The sequence below is a fragment of the Trichechus manatus genome, unplaced genomic scaffold (genome assembly GCF_000243295.1).
Source record: "Trichechus manatus latirostris isolate Lorelei unplaced genomic scaffold, TriManLat1.0 scaffold00029, whole genome shotgun sequence".
In the NCBI taxonomy this organism is placed as follows: Eukaryota; Metazoa; Chordata; class Mammalia; order Sirenia; family Trichechidae; genus Trichechus; species Trichechus manatus.
Genome location: NW_004443965.1, coordinates 4455686 through 4469609, shown reverse-complemented (window position 1 = coordinate 4469609; position 13924 = coordinate 4455686). Strand labels below are relative to the sequence as shown.

The window sequence follows — 13924 nt, the reverse complement described above, 5'->3', positions numbered from 1 at the left end:
TCCTAACGCTGTGACCACCCACATCCCCAACCCAACCAGGAAAAGTAAAGTCTTAGTCCTCTTGCCTTCTGCTCAACATTCAGCACTGACGGATCAGACCAGCCACAAAATTATATGTCTCGAGTCATTTTCTTGCTACTGCCTTGGAATCAAGTAATACGATACAAAATACAAGTTTTAATTAAATCCCTTAGGTGGGAAGAAAAATATCTCCGTAGTCCTGCCAAGCTCCCAATTTTGGAATGGCTAGGGGTTGCTGAATACAATGAATAATATTTTATTTGCTCTGAAGATGACCAGCACAAGCTTAGGAATATGGGATGCTATGAGCCAAGTCTGAACCACAGCTCTTCAGCTTATGAAGGAAGTGAGAAAAGGCTTAGGGGCTATTTTACAACCTTTCCTGGGCTTTTTTAGTGCCTTCTGCTTCCCTCCATATCAGTCACACAATCACTACTCTCCATCACTACTTGCTGGCCAAGGGACTGGACTCAAGATTTCTTGTCTTTTGTGGGTCACCCACCATTCGTATAGAAGAAGGCTATTTTTCTTAGCCTGAAAAATGTGAGAACTGTAAGTTGGCTCTTGTCCTCCAGAATAGCTGTGAACAAGTGTCTTTAGACATCACTCATGTACTTCCTCTTCAGACAGGCTTCCAGACTAAATATTAAAGACTGACTAGACCTCAGTTTGCAAAGGAAATTCTTTAAGGACAGGAACAAAAGAAAGCCATGTGTCACTGCTACCGGCAACCTGCAGAGAAGCCACCAGTGAGAGATGCAACACTTAGTTTCTGCTAAGTCATAAACAAGAAGCACATTCTAAAGCTATGAACTAATATCTCTGGAGAGAGTTTTCACAGTAGACAACTGACAGCAGGCTTAGTGTAAGGTATCTTTTGATAACATGAAGACTGGGAATTCCAAAACATTTAACTGTGCTTGTGCGGAACCTGTACGTGGATCAAGAGGCAGTTGTTCAAACAGAACAAGGGGATACTGTATGGTTTTAAATTGGAAAAGGTATACAGCAGGGTTGTATCCTTTCACCTTACTTACTCCATCAGTATGCTGAATAAATCCGAAAAGCTAGAGTATATGAAGAACGTGGCATCAGGGTTGGAGGAAGGCTTATTAACAACCTGTGATATGCACATGACACAACCTTGCTTACCAAAAATGAACCTGACTTGAAGCACTTAGTGATGAAGGTCAAAGACTACAGCCTTTAGTATTGATTACGCCTGAATGTGAAGAAAACAAAAATCCTCAACTGGACTGATACCATCAGGATAAATAGAGAAAAAATTGAAGTTATCAAGGATTTCATTTTACTTGGATCAACAGTCAACATTCATGGAAGCAGCAGTCAAGAAATCAAACCGTAGATTGCACTGGACAAACCTGCTGCAAAAGACCTTTTTAAAGTTTTAAAAGGCAAAGATGTCGCTTGACCCAAGCCATCCATGGTCTTTTCAATTGTCTCATATGCATGTGAAAGCTGGACAGTGAAAAAGGAAAACAAAAAGAATTGATTTATTCTAAGTGTGATGTTGGCAAAGAATATTGAATTTATTGTGGACTGCCAGAACAATGAACAAATTAGTCTTAGAAGAATACACCCATAATGTTCCTTAGAAGCGAGGATGGTGAGACTTCAACTTGCTTACTTTGGACACGTCACCAAGAAAGACTGTCCCTAGAAAAGGACATCAGGGTTGGTAAAGTAGAGGGTCAGTGAAAATGAGGGAAACCCTCAATGAGATGGACTAACACAATAGCTATAGCAATGGACTCCAACATACTAGCAATCAGAAAGTTGGCACAGGACCGGGCACTGGTCACCATAAGTTGGAGCTGACTTGACAGTAACTAACAACAATAATCTTTTGATAAATTTGGCTCCAATTAGTTAATTCCTAAGGAGTATCCACTAAGTACACACTATGTGCTCATCCCCATGCCAGGCCATGGTAGGGTTATAGGAGTGGGATGTTGTAGGGCTTCATGGGCTTTAGACAATTTAGATCCTTTGAGGCCAGCAAGGCTCAATGAATCTGGTCACAATACACACATCACCATTCGCTGAACAAGAGGTTCTTATTCATGCTGACCCATGGATCCCTCATCGACCTGGAAATCTCCCCCTCATCCCAGTTCAAACGTCATCTCTATGTAGAACATTTGTTACTACTTCCTGCCAGAATGATATTCTCTTTGTGCTCCACTACCCTGTGGACATCCCTCCTCTTCAGCTCTTCGTGCTATTTTTGTGTATTTAATCAAGAAGTATTAACTGAGTTACCTACTATGTGTCAGACAGTATTCTAGGTCCTGAAGATATAGCAGCCTCCCAGGGGGACTCTGGGCCCCTCGCAGGCAGAGAAGCTTTATTCCTCTTGGTATTCCTTATACCCAGCACGTGTCGTGCATTTATTATTAGGTACTCAGTGTTTCCTGAATCAACACTAATTCTCAGGAGACATCACAATTTTGTCATAACATTCAATAATAAACCTGATGGGTATATGTCACAATTAGCCTTGGGTAACCAGGTCAAGAGCTCTAAATATTTCTGGCTCGGAAACATCCACTGACTCATTTAGGAACACAGCAGGATACCTTCTGACTATTAAACGTCCATTCCTCTGCTAATGTTTCTCTGAAAATATGGGGGAAAAAGAAACACCCAGGGTTGTCTATCAGGTCTGCTATGTGACTCAGAGGTCTGGGCCATGGTCCTAACTAAGCCTGAGACTCAGTCTTAGTTGACCCAGCTCACTTCACTACAGCGGAATGCCAGAAGGCTGCCCTGCCGCCGCATATCCCAGCCTCCCACCTCTCCAACATGAAACAGGAGGCAGGCAAGAGACTTAGGAGTATCCCATCCCTATTATACTGGGAAAACTCAGAAAGCATTGCTGGCTAATTGGGGGTAGTAGCTTTATCTTTATCCTTACAGAAAATGATACTTTAATCAGCAAGTTCAAAAAGTACTGACAGTACTGGACTAAGGGAAAACTAGGCCAAGGCAGTCATTATCACATGGCGTTTAAACCATCTGCCAGTGTTTGTTCAGCCTCAGGGTGGGAAACGTCACTGGCTCTTCCTTCTCAGGATCCTTTGCTCTTCCTTATCTTTCCAGTCTCTAAACACTGGAGTGCCCAGGGATCAATCCTTGGTCCTCTTTTCTACCTCCATTCCTCTTATTGATCACTCTTGGTCCCACAGCTTTAAATACTACTTCTATACTGATGTCTCCTGAATTTTTATCTCCAACTTTGAACTCCAGATTTGTATATCCAGCTTCCTACTTTGAACTCCAGATTTGTATATCCAGCTTCCTACTTGACCTCCACTTGGGTGTCTAACACAGTACTTGAAAATTATGTCCAAATCTGAACACTTGATTCCCATTCCCCATGCAAAAACCTGTTCTTCACCTTGTCAATCCCATCTCAACAACTGGGACTCCAGTCTTACAGCTGCTCAGGTCAAAAACCTTGGAATCATCCTCAACTCCTTCCTTTCTCTTAGGGCCTACATTGATCTGTCAGCAAAGCCTACTGGCCTTCATTCTAGCTAGCTATTCCCTCTGCCTGGGATGCGCTTTCTTCTGATTAGCCACATGGTTAACTCCTTCATCTCCTTCAAGTCTTTGGTTAAATCTCTTCTCAATGAATCCTACCCTGTCTATGCTATCTAAGAGTACAACCCTCCTCCCGCCCCACCCAACATACCTGACCTCTCTTATCCTTGGCTACACCTTTTTCCCCCCATAGCACTCAACATCTTTTAACATACTATATAATTTACTTATTTTGTTTATTGTCTGTCTCCACCAGCTTGAATATGAGCTCCATGAGGGCAGGGAGTTTTGGAAGTTTATTCTTTGTTTCCCAGTTGCCCAGAACAATGTCAGACATGGAACAGGTGCTCAGTCAATACTTCTTTTGGATGAATGAAAAGAGTGTGCTGTGATGTGATTATTTTACATTAAATTTTTAAATGAAGCCACTGTGGAAAGTTCTTGCCAAGTTTGTGAAGTGGCTAGAGGAAAAGCTTCAGTCAATAACATAAATCCCAGGGGTTGGTAATTTTGGCCAGTAGAATACCAGCTATGCTGTTCCCGCTGAAATGCACATAACGTCCAAACCATGGGATTGGCCTTTAATTTGACTGCCAGCACTGAAAACCTCATTCTTGGCTACAGAAAATGGCTATTTGGTGAGAGATCACATAGAAAAAAAGTAGTAAGCTGATTAAATGTAATAAATTTTCAGTTATGTAGAGAACCAGCCTTAGTTTAGCCTCAAAACTCTGAAATTATTTCCACCTCTGTCTGGCTACAGAGAGGACTGCTGAAAAGACATGCTGTGGCTGCCCTGTGGAATGTCCCGGGCACCAGCTGGGTGAGAAGCAGCAGTGTGGGAAAAACCTGGACAAGCGCAGGAAACTGACAAGTGATAGAAGACACAGGGATAAAAGGGGAAATGAAGAAGGAGGCAGACTGTGACAGGTTGCATACGAGGAAAAGGATGGTATCTGAGGCACAGAGCAGTAAAGTAAGCTTATACAGCTAATCAGTGGTAGCGCTGGGACTCAAATCCATGCAGTATGGCTCCAGAGTCCACTTCCTGAGCCATCATACTAGACCGCTGCTGTACTGCAGACCAGAGACTAGCTTCCGAGACAAGGGCATTTGTCCAGATGAAAAGAGGAGTCTGATATATACTCAAGCTGGCTTACTTACATCTACGAGAGGTTGGAGAGCTGATGATAAAGAGCAGTTATCAAGTGAGAAAACGAGAGTACTCTGAGGGGGTGATGGGGAGGAGAAGGATGCACTGAAACAAAGGGTCATCCTTTGTCAAGCAGATTAATTTGCTAACCCTACAGCAAGACAGCAGCAAGATAAAGATGTTCCATCCATTCTATTCTAATTTCTTTCCATTCCAATCCGAGTATCAACAGTCTCCTGACTGCAGGTATAGATTCCACTTTGGAATGTCTGCCCTTGACCAAAGCAACTTTGAGAAGAAAACACTTGTGAAAAGGTCAGAACAATTTTTAAGAACAATTTTTAAGATCTGCTATGATGTCCTGTTGTGCAGGATGTGGAACATCTGTATAAGCAGAAAATTGCAAACAAAAGGCATAAAACCCATCAGACAGAAGGAAAAAAATCTAAGCTGTATAATCAGCTTGCATTTAAGTCTTTGCTCTGAGACCCTATATCCTTGGAACTCATTTGAAATTGTACATCCATCTAGAATAAAAATGCCATCCACAAAATGATCCACCAAAAGATAACATTTGTCCTTTCCAGGATAGACATTTGCAGCTGATTAGCTATTGAGAGCTATTCTCAGACAGTCCCCAAGTGTAGCATTATTACATCATTTCTTCAATAGGTCAGATCACCATTGAAGCACCTACTTCTCGCCTCCTCAAGAAGCCTTTCTCAATTCCTCGAACAGAGTGGATAATCTTTGTCTTTCCTGACCTCCTCCCACCCAACTCCTTGCACACTTACCTGTACACAAGGGGTTTTAGTTAATCATGTGTTGTTAACCAGAGATCTGCCTGTCCCTACGTCTACACGCAGCGGATGCTTTCAATTTGGGCATCTGGCTCTTGTGAAATGTTGCTTATGCCAACTGCAGACACTAGGGTCATGCCCTGAAGGCCCTTCCTTCCACTGAAAGCCCAGAGTCCAAAGGCTAATCAACAGAGATAGTCAAGCCTGCCTGACTTCTACAGATGCCAGGACATTTTGACACAAAAGTGGTGAAGGATGTAGTCTGAGAATAAGGGAAAATTCTTTAAATTGAATCAGTTCAGTTTTATGAAATCTTACCACATTGTCCTTATTATTCTTGTTTTTGCTGTGGACTGGTAAAAACCTCAGCAGAAACCTGGACTCATTCAAAGGCAGTGTTTGCGAACTACTGGTCCAGTGGATCTTCTGAGGGGTGTGTGGGCAGGGGAGTGAGCTTGTGTTAGGATGGGGACATCTTTCTGGGAAACCTATTCACTTACTGTGCAGGTAAAGGGTAAGGAGGTTCTTTCTGAGTTTTCTGCCCCTGTGGCGTCTAGAGGGTAACCTTGTTTTTATTGCATCTCATTTTAAAGTTTTAAGAGTTTACAGACAAGCTACACTGGGCCCAGCTCTGACCTTTAGTACCTCTGCTTTGACAGCCAGATGAGGAACTGGAGGTCAGAGGGTTCACATTCATGAAAAGGTTTTCAGTGTCCTTGATTTTTAAAAAAATGCTTGTATTAATCCTTATGCCAACTCCCTGGATAAGTCTAGTGGGGTACCTATTTTCTGCTAAAAACGTTCCCATCAAATTACAAGAAAAATACTTTTCCAGGGTGAAGGGTGGACAGAGGAAGACAGAGCAACATAAAGAGAATTATTTGAAAGACAATCAGAGCATAGTTTTCATTAAAAAAACTTAGAACCATGGCCCCTAGAGAAAATTTCTGTTATAATTACACAAAATTAATGGTCATCAATTAAGGATTGATGCCCTTAGAATATGTAAAGAAACAATTTATAAGAAAGATCCAGTATCTCATTGTTGAGGCTTCCCTAGGTCCTTCTCAGCAATGATTCATGTTTACGTGCAAATTACTTCACTGGTGGTTTCTAAAGCCCTAACTCCTAAGTGTTGCAATGTATCCCAACAAACCAATTTAGCCAGATTGTGCCTTCCCATTAGTTAGTTATAAAGCTTTACTTTACACTGGGGGTGAGAAGCTGTTTGCTAAACTGTTTACATGCAACTGGAAGAGCTTTATGAAATATTTTCTTGATGAATTATTTCACCCAACGTGGAGGATGAAGAAAGACAGAGCTCCTGTTTGACTATAACCAAAACGCATTGATAATTCAAAATAAGTTGTCAAAATAAAGAAAACACAGTGTATAGCAAAGTAAAAGACACTTTTAAAAACAATTTGGTTATCAAGTTGTGAAATCTTTAGGATAATAAGTAAATTCCTGGCCTGCTAAGGTCTTTGGGTCTAGATAATATTAAGTAATTCCTATAATGAGTCAGATGACAACTGTGCATGTTGGTTTGAAATTATTTATATTTATGTTCATGGATACATATTCGTACTGATTCTTAAAGTATTTTAATATTGGCTTCATTTTCTTAACGTGCATTTTTAGATTTAGTCTATACCAGGGGCTGTCTTTTTAAAAAAATTATTGCTACCAATTTAGTAAAGCTACTAGAAAGACCATATACAAGAAATGACTCATAAATATGGCCATCTGTGCTAGAACACAGTTCTCCATAGGAGATGCAGATTACTTCTGAAGTGACTTTACGGCTTAGAAGAATACTATTGTTGCATTAAGCTCTTAAAACATAGTGCCTGAACTGCTTGTGTAAATATTCAAAGTCACGCTTAGTGATTATTTAATGGAATTTGAACATAGATCATTCATGACTCCATGATAATTTATGTCTACAATTAAGTGGTTACCATGGCAAACCACTTTCTACATATTATTTACATATCAATTGCTACATCTTCTAGACCTTCCAACTGATTCTTTAAAATAGATCCCAGTCTCTAGATTTACTCAAATTAATGGCTGCTTGGTCCACTTGCTTTAAGGCAGTAGTTTTTTATCTAATGATATGGTTGTGTTCTTTGTTCCCTTTAAATATAATGACATAAAAAAAAATTTTTTTTTTTCTTCTCTGGGGTACAGTTTATGAAATGATGACTCTCTAATACAGCTTGGGAACAGAAACTCGAGAAATTGTAGACCTGAGTGCTTCTGGGACAGTTGTTTGCGCTTAGTAGGCATAAAGTAAAAGCTCCTTAAACTGAAATTTAATTATGGCCTCCCTTTATCATAATATTTCTGCATTCTTTAGCTTTTTGCCAAGGGATAATTAAAGGTTGATGAATTAGTAAATGTATCATAGTTGATTCAGACATGGAATGGGTTGGGTCTGACTTCTGGTGGAGGCATTATCTGACTGGAAATATTGGAAACTAAGAACCTCCTTTTGGTGGCCTAAAGCCTCCAGGGCCTCATTCTCACTAAGGAGGAAAAGCAGGGGCTGTTTCCTCTACTTTCCTCAGTCACCTTCTTTGAGGGCATTTTGATGTTGGGCAACCAGGGTCACACTGTGTTGTTGGAGAAAACCAGGTGAATTTTTCTGATGTAAAATTATGGGGTAGGGCTGTGTGAGAGCCAGGAATTTTCTTCCCTCTCCTGAAGCTTCCCAAACTCCTGTTCTTATTTCTCTCCTCTCCTATGGCTGATCTGGTCTTTTTGGCTTGGGAATGAATGAGTAGAGCACTGGAGAAGTCAAAATGGAGGCCAGTAGTGGGTTGGGTTGTGGTCATCTTCTTGATGTTTAAGGTTGTTTTTCACCCTGTGAAAAGCAGCAGTGAGAATCCAAGTCCTACAGAGTGATCCTGGTCTATTTCACACACCCACCCATACTTCACACACATTCACATTTATGACAAAAGCTATTCTAAAAGCAGCAGAGGCAAAACCCTCTGCTTGTCTTCTCTCAAATTTTTCCTTCTATCCCTTTTCCCTCCTTTTTCATACTGTCCTCCTCACCCTCAATCATCATTCACTCCCAATAAAGCTGAGCCTGCACACCCCAGGCCCTTAGCTGCCACAGCAGAGAACAGCCCCGCTGACCACACCCTCCAGCCCAGCCCTGCAGAGCAGAGCTCTGCCCCACAGCAATCCATCTGCTCAGGCTGATGGGGCAGCTCGCTGAGGCAGTCTTGCTGTACTGAGACTGATGGGACCGAGGGCTGGAGGGAGAGCCAACCAGACTTAAGGAAGCAAACAGGCGTATGCAGGAAGACCGGAAGACAGCGGGCAGCCAGGCCCCACAGCTCATGTGTTAGTCCAACCTTGGGGCAACCCCAGTGGAACAGACCGAGCCAGCACACGTGAGCCAAATTCTGAGCTCATTTCAATGGCTTCCGTCCCAAACCTGAGTCACTGGGGATTCCGTGGACTTCTAACAGAGCCCTACGTGTGTTTCCAAAAACAAACTGCTTGATGCTGTCATGGAAAACCTGGATCTTTGCATTCTACAGTTTTCACTATGGATTACATCCAGGTCACAACCTAAGGAAGATAGTCGGCAAAAAACGACCCTGCTGGCTGTCTACCCAGCTTTTGTAATGAATGCCAGAGGCATATGAACCGTGTGTGTTTCTGGCTCTGTCAAGTCCTGGACAAGTTCTCACCCAGTGAAGACTAATCCGTCTGTGATTTATTCGCCAGGGGAGCCTGAGAAACCACCTGCAATCAAGACTCAACTGTTAGAAGCTGCCTCCAGAAAGGAAAGGAATGGAGTGTGTGTCAGGGGCAGGAGAGAGGGAGGAAGAAGTTCTTTGTTTTCCTGTCAATTAGATTTCTATCATCTGCTTTTTTAAAAATACCCGAGGACACCCATATTCACGCTAAAGCCACAGGACTGCTCTGCACCCTTCATTCCTGACACAAGCAGGCTAGTAAGGGGCCAGGGAGTGGCCCTAGATAACATAATCATGTTTGATTTTAATAGAACAAGGTCAACTCTGAAGGCCATAAAAGGCACCACTATTCCTTAGACTGGAAACCCTGGTGGCGTAGTGGTTAACAGCTATGGCTGCTAACCAAAAAGTCGGCAGTTCGAATCCACCAGACACTCCTTGGAAACCGTATGGGGCAGTTCTGCTCTGTCTTATAGGGTTGCTATGAGTTGGAATAGACTTGACAGCAACGGGTTTGGTTTTTTTTTTGGTATTCCTTAGACTACAACAATTCTAGGAAACATAAAATATATACTAAAACCTACCGAGAAAGCGAGAAAGCAGAAATACTTTAATAATAATCATATAGCTCCACCACCCATCTGTCACTTTGTCATACTACAGTGACTTGCATGTTGCTGTGATGCTGAAAGCTATGCCACCAATATTTCAAATACCAGCAGGGTCACCCACGGTGGACAGGTTTCGGTGGGACTTCCAGACTAAGACAGACTAGGAAGAAAGGTTTAGTGATCTACTTCCAAAAATTGCCAATGGAAACTCTATGGATCACAACAGAATATCGTCCCATACAGTGCTGGAAGATGAGCCCCCTAGGTTGGAAGGCACTCAAAATACGCAGTGGTCACAACAAGGGACTTGAGCACACCAACGACTGTGAAGATGGTGCAAGATCAGGCAACATTTTGGTCTGTTGTACACGGGGTCACCATGAGTGGAGTCAAATCGACAGCAACTAACAGCAACAATCATATAGCTAACATTTATTGAGTATTTACTATGTGCAAAGAACTATGCTTATTAAGCATTTCTCATACATTATCTAATCCTCAAAACAACCCTGAGGCATGTACTATTATCATATCCATTCTATAAGTGAGAAAAGGAGGCTTAGAGAAATGAAGTAAATTGGTCAATGTTTCATGACCACTTCAAGGTGGGGTCAGGACTGACCAAGGACCAAGTGAGGCTTGAACTCTAATTACTGACAGGAATGAGTGTTGGACACCAAGGGCATTTGTGCGCAAGTATTTTGGAAAGGTAAGCTTGGTGCCCAGCATTAGGTCTTGAAGGCAAATCCTGGTATCTGGTTAATTTAATAGTTAATAATTGTGTGTGTTTTAAGTTAACTGTATTTTGGGATTTCCACTGAGGTAGAAGATTCTTTCATACTCAGCTTCTAAAATCAAAATATCAATTTTTTAATGATTTGTTATACTTTTTATAAATACATAATGAGGGCTGTGAGTCTGTAGCCAATTTATTCTTTAAAATTAAGTGTAGCAAAAGAATATGCTTACAATATCTTGTAATTCCCCCAGTTACATTTTACAAAAATGTCATTTTTGCCAAAATGCAAATTGTGAGAATAAACATAGTCTAGAGTGTGTTTCTAACAGATTCTTTTGTTTCTCAGGCAATAGTCTCCTTTCTCACAATTGGTTTCACTGTCTAGTAGATCCAGGGTTGAAATAGGGTAGGGAAAGAAGAAAGACCGATCCTCACAGCTGCAGCCAGTCCTGGCTCAGCCTGGGATGACCAGATGCTAATACAGATTGGCAACAGGAGAGAAAGCAAGTCAGCTGCTTCAGACACTGCTGTGGCAGCTTTCTCAGAATAGATTCAAGAATCATGGCTGCCATTTACGTTGGCTTGAACTACCTGGTGTATAGCTCCGTTAGGGGAGGATAAGCCCGCTGAGCCTCCCGTTACAGATGTGTCCCCAAACACAAGGAAGTAGGCTGATGGCCGACCTGACAAACACTTAGTCCCTCCTTCCATGATTTCCTCTCAGAGGGGTGCTATTAGGCTGGAAGGAGAAAAGAAACTGCTTCTTCCCAGTATCTCAGTGCTTGGCCTTAGAGAGGTACTTTGATGATACAGGAACCTCTGCCTTCCTCCAAATGTAAAATTTCAGAAATTTTGAGATGTTCTATGTACGCATGAGGAGCTTAAGTAATAGGAGTGGGAAGAAAGTAAAAATTTCTTTTAGAAAATGCAGATGTTTTCAAAAGATGGAGAGCCAGCAGACTAGCCCCTGAGGTATGCTACTGCTCCCTTCTCCTCAACCCTTTTTTCCAGAGGCCTTACCAGAGATAAAGGGAGAGAGAAAGTCAGGAATAACTCACTGGGGCATGTGAATAACATCTAAGATATGTACTGATTTTTGTGCCAAAATGAACCATTTATGTGAAATTAATAATAGCATCAAAGGATTTTGTTGGACTAATCTGCATTCTTGGAGCTAACACCTTATTAAAAATTAGATGTAAATATATCTTAAAGACTGATGTAAATAAGTCTTTGCTTCTGAATGACTTCGAGAGGTCATAGTATTATGGCCCCTGATGTCCCACCCCTTACTGTAAATGGCCAGTGCATTGCTAGAAGGCAGTTAGATCACCATTATGTTTCTCAGGATGAAATGCATCCCTCAGGGTGACAAACCAGGGGTCTCACCTGCATACTAGCATATTGATAAAACTCATTATAAAGGCATAAAGTCATCAAGGATGCATAAATATAGCACAGTGAGTGAAAACTAAGCAGAACTCTGCCTCTCTGGCCAACTAGGACTCTTCAACAGGATTAGTACATTGTGTGTGCTGGCTTCTCCTCAGACACATGTCTAAGGACTTTTCAAAAGCCTTTGGTAACTTTTCTCAGCAAACTTTTTAGGACATACACATCTGTGTATGCACACACACCTGAAGCACTGTGTGAGGAAAATAAAGTAGGGACATTTATCTGACAAGCAAAAGATGGGTCCCATCCTATTTAACATTTCTGAGAGGTGAAATGCCAAACTGAATGGGATATACTTCAGAAGATTTCAGAAGTGAGTCAAAAAGGAGATAATGGGACAGAATAAAAAAATAAGATAAGGCCATGTTTTCCAATCTACCTGTTTTTCAGAAGAGGAAAACTGAGGTCCAGAGAGGTGGTACATTTATCTCAAGTTAAATTGCTAGTTAGTAACAGAGCTGAAAATTAGAATCCTGCCCCCCCGCCAAATTCTGTGAATGTCTATGATTACCTGGATCATTTATAGTATGGCTGATCCAGGCAAATAAAGAGATGAGGGTTCTGAGATTTGTCACTTTGGGCCAGGAGATTTAAGGACCCTGGTGTCTGACTGGAGTATATCTACCAGGCAGACAAATCAGGACCAGGGACTAGGTCCTCTGTCATTTCTCTTGGCCTATTACCCCATTGCCATGGGCCCCTAAATTAACCCCATTGCCATGGGCCCCTAAGATTTGAGGAACAGAGAATTTTATCTTATCAACTGTTTGGCGGAGGGGGTGGGGTGTGCATCATTTGATCTATTTATTTGGAAGCAGCCCTGCTGAGCTCAGGAGTTTGCTAAAAGGCAAACCAGGGTTAATTCATTTGGGGGTTCTTTGCTGAGGGATTGCAGTTGGATTGCCATTTCTCCTGTTAGATTTCAGGTTAGTAAATATCTTGGCTATGATCGTTTAAAATGTGAATGCCTTTTTTTCTGAAAGTTAAAGCAGGAGTCTGTTCCTCTACTTTCTTGGTGATGTCTTCAAACTCATCAACCCTCCGGGTGTGCGTGCGTGTGTGTGTGTGTGTGTGTGTGTGTATACGAGTGAATTTCTGTTGCCAAGAACAAGTCCTTTGAATCAAGACAGACCGATGCCCCCTTGGTTCAGGACCCGACTTTCAAGCCCACAGGAGGAAGCTTAAGAAAGTGAAAAGTACTAGCAACAGTGGACACTTTCCTGCAGCTAGTTGGGAGCCTTCCCCCAGGGATCACTGTGAAGAGCTCACACTTTTCTTTCCAACGATTTCTAACAAGCTTGTTAGTGAAAATTATCCAGAAAGGCGAAGAGTTAGCTTGCATTTTCTGATGTGAGTGCACAGAACATTCTGTTAGGCTCCAGGAGACAATTTAAACCAGAGCATTATTAAACACAGAGCAGCTGATACTAATTCTTCCCAACCCACTTCTCCTCCTCCTGCAGTTGGGATGGGGCTGAGAGGGGTGTGATAGGACCAGGCTCACTGGCCCTTAATGAACTCCCAGCACTTAAACATACCTTCTCAGCACTGAGCGCTCTCTACCGCTGGGATTCTCACACCATAATTCCTCAGAGTGGGATGCACTGACATGAAAAACGTGCTTGTAATTTAAACAGAAAAACAAAGAGTAGTTACTCAAACCAAAACCGTAGGAAACAGCAGTGAAGAGAAACATGTGAAACCAGAAAAGGACAAGACACTGGCTTCCTGTTAGGTGGGACAGACTAAGACAGGGTAAAAGAAGCAAGCTCATGTTTCCTGGAATAGTACTTTAACAAAAGAAGCCTGATTACACAGAAGCCTGTCTCTAAAACCGGACAGTAACTGCCTACCTG

The 13924-nt window shown here is 41.9% G+C and overlaps 1 protein-coding gene across 4 annotated transcripts in view; it reads right to left on the bottom strand.

Moving 5' to 3' along the window:
• The window catches only part of LHFPL2 (LHFPL tetraspan subfamily member 2), a 98252-nt gene that overhangs the window by 10785 nt on the left and 73543 nt on the right, over positions 1-13924 (bottom strand). The window lies entirely within an intron of this gene.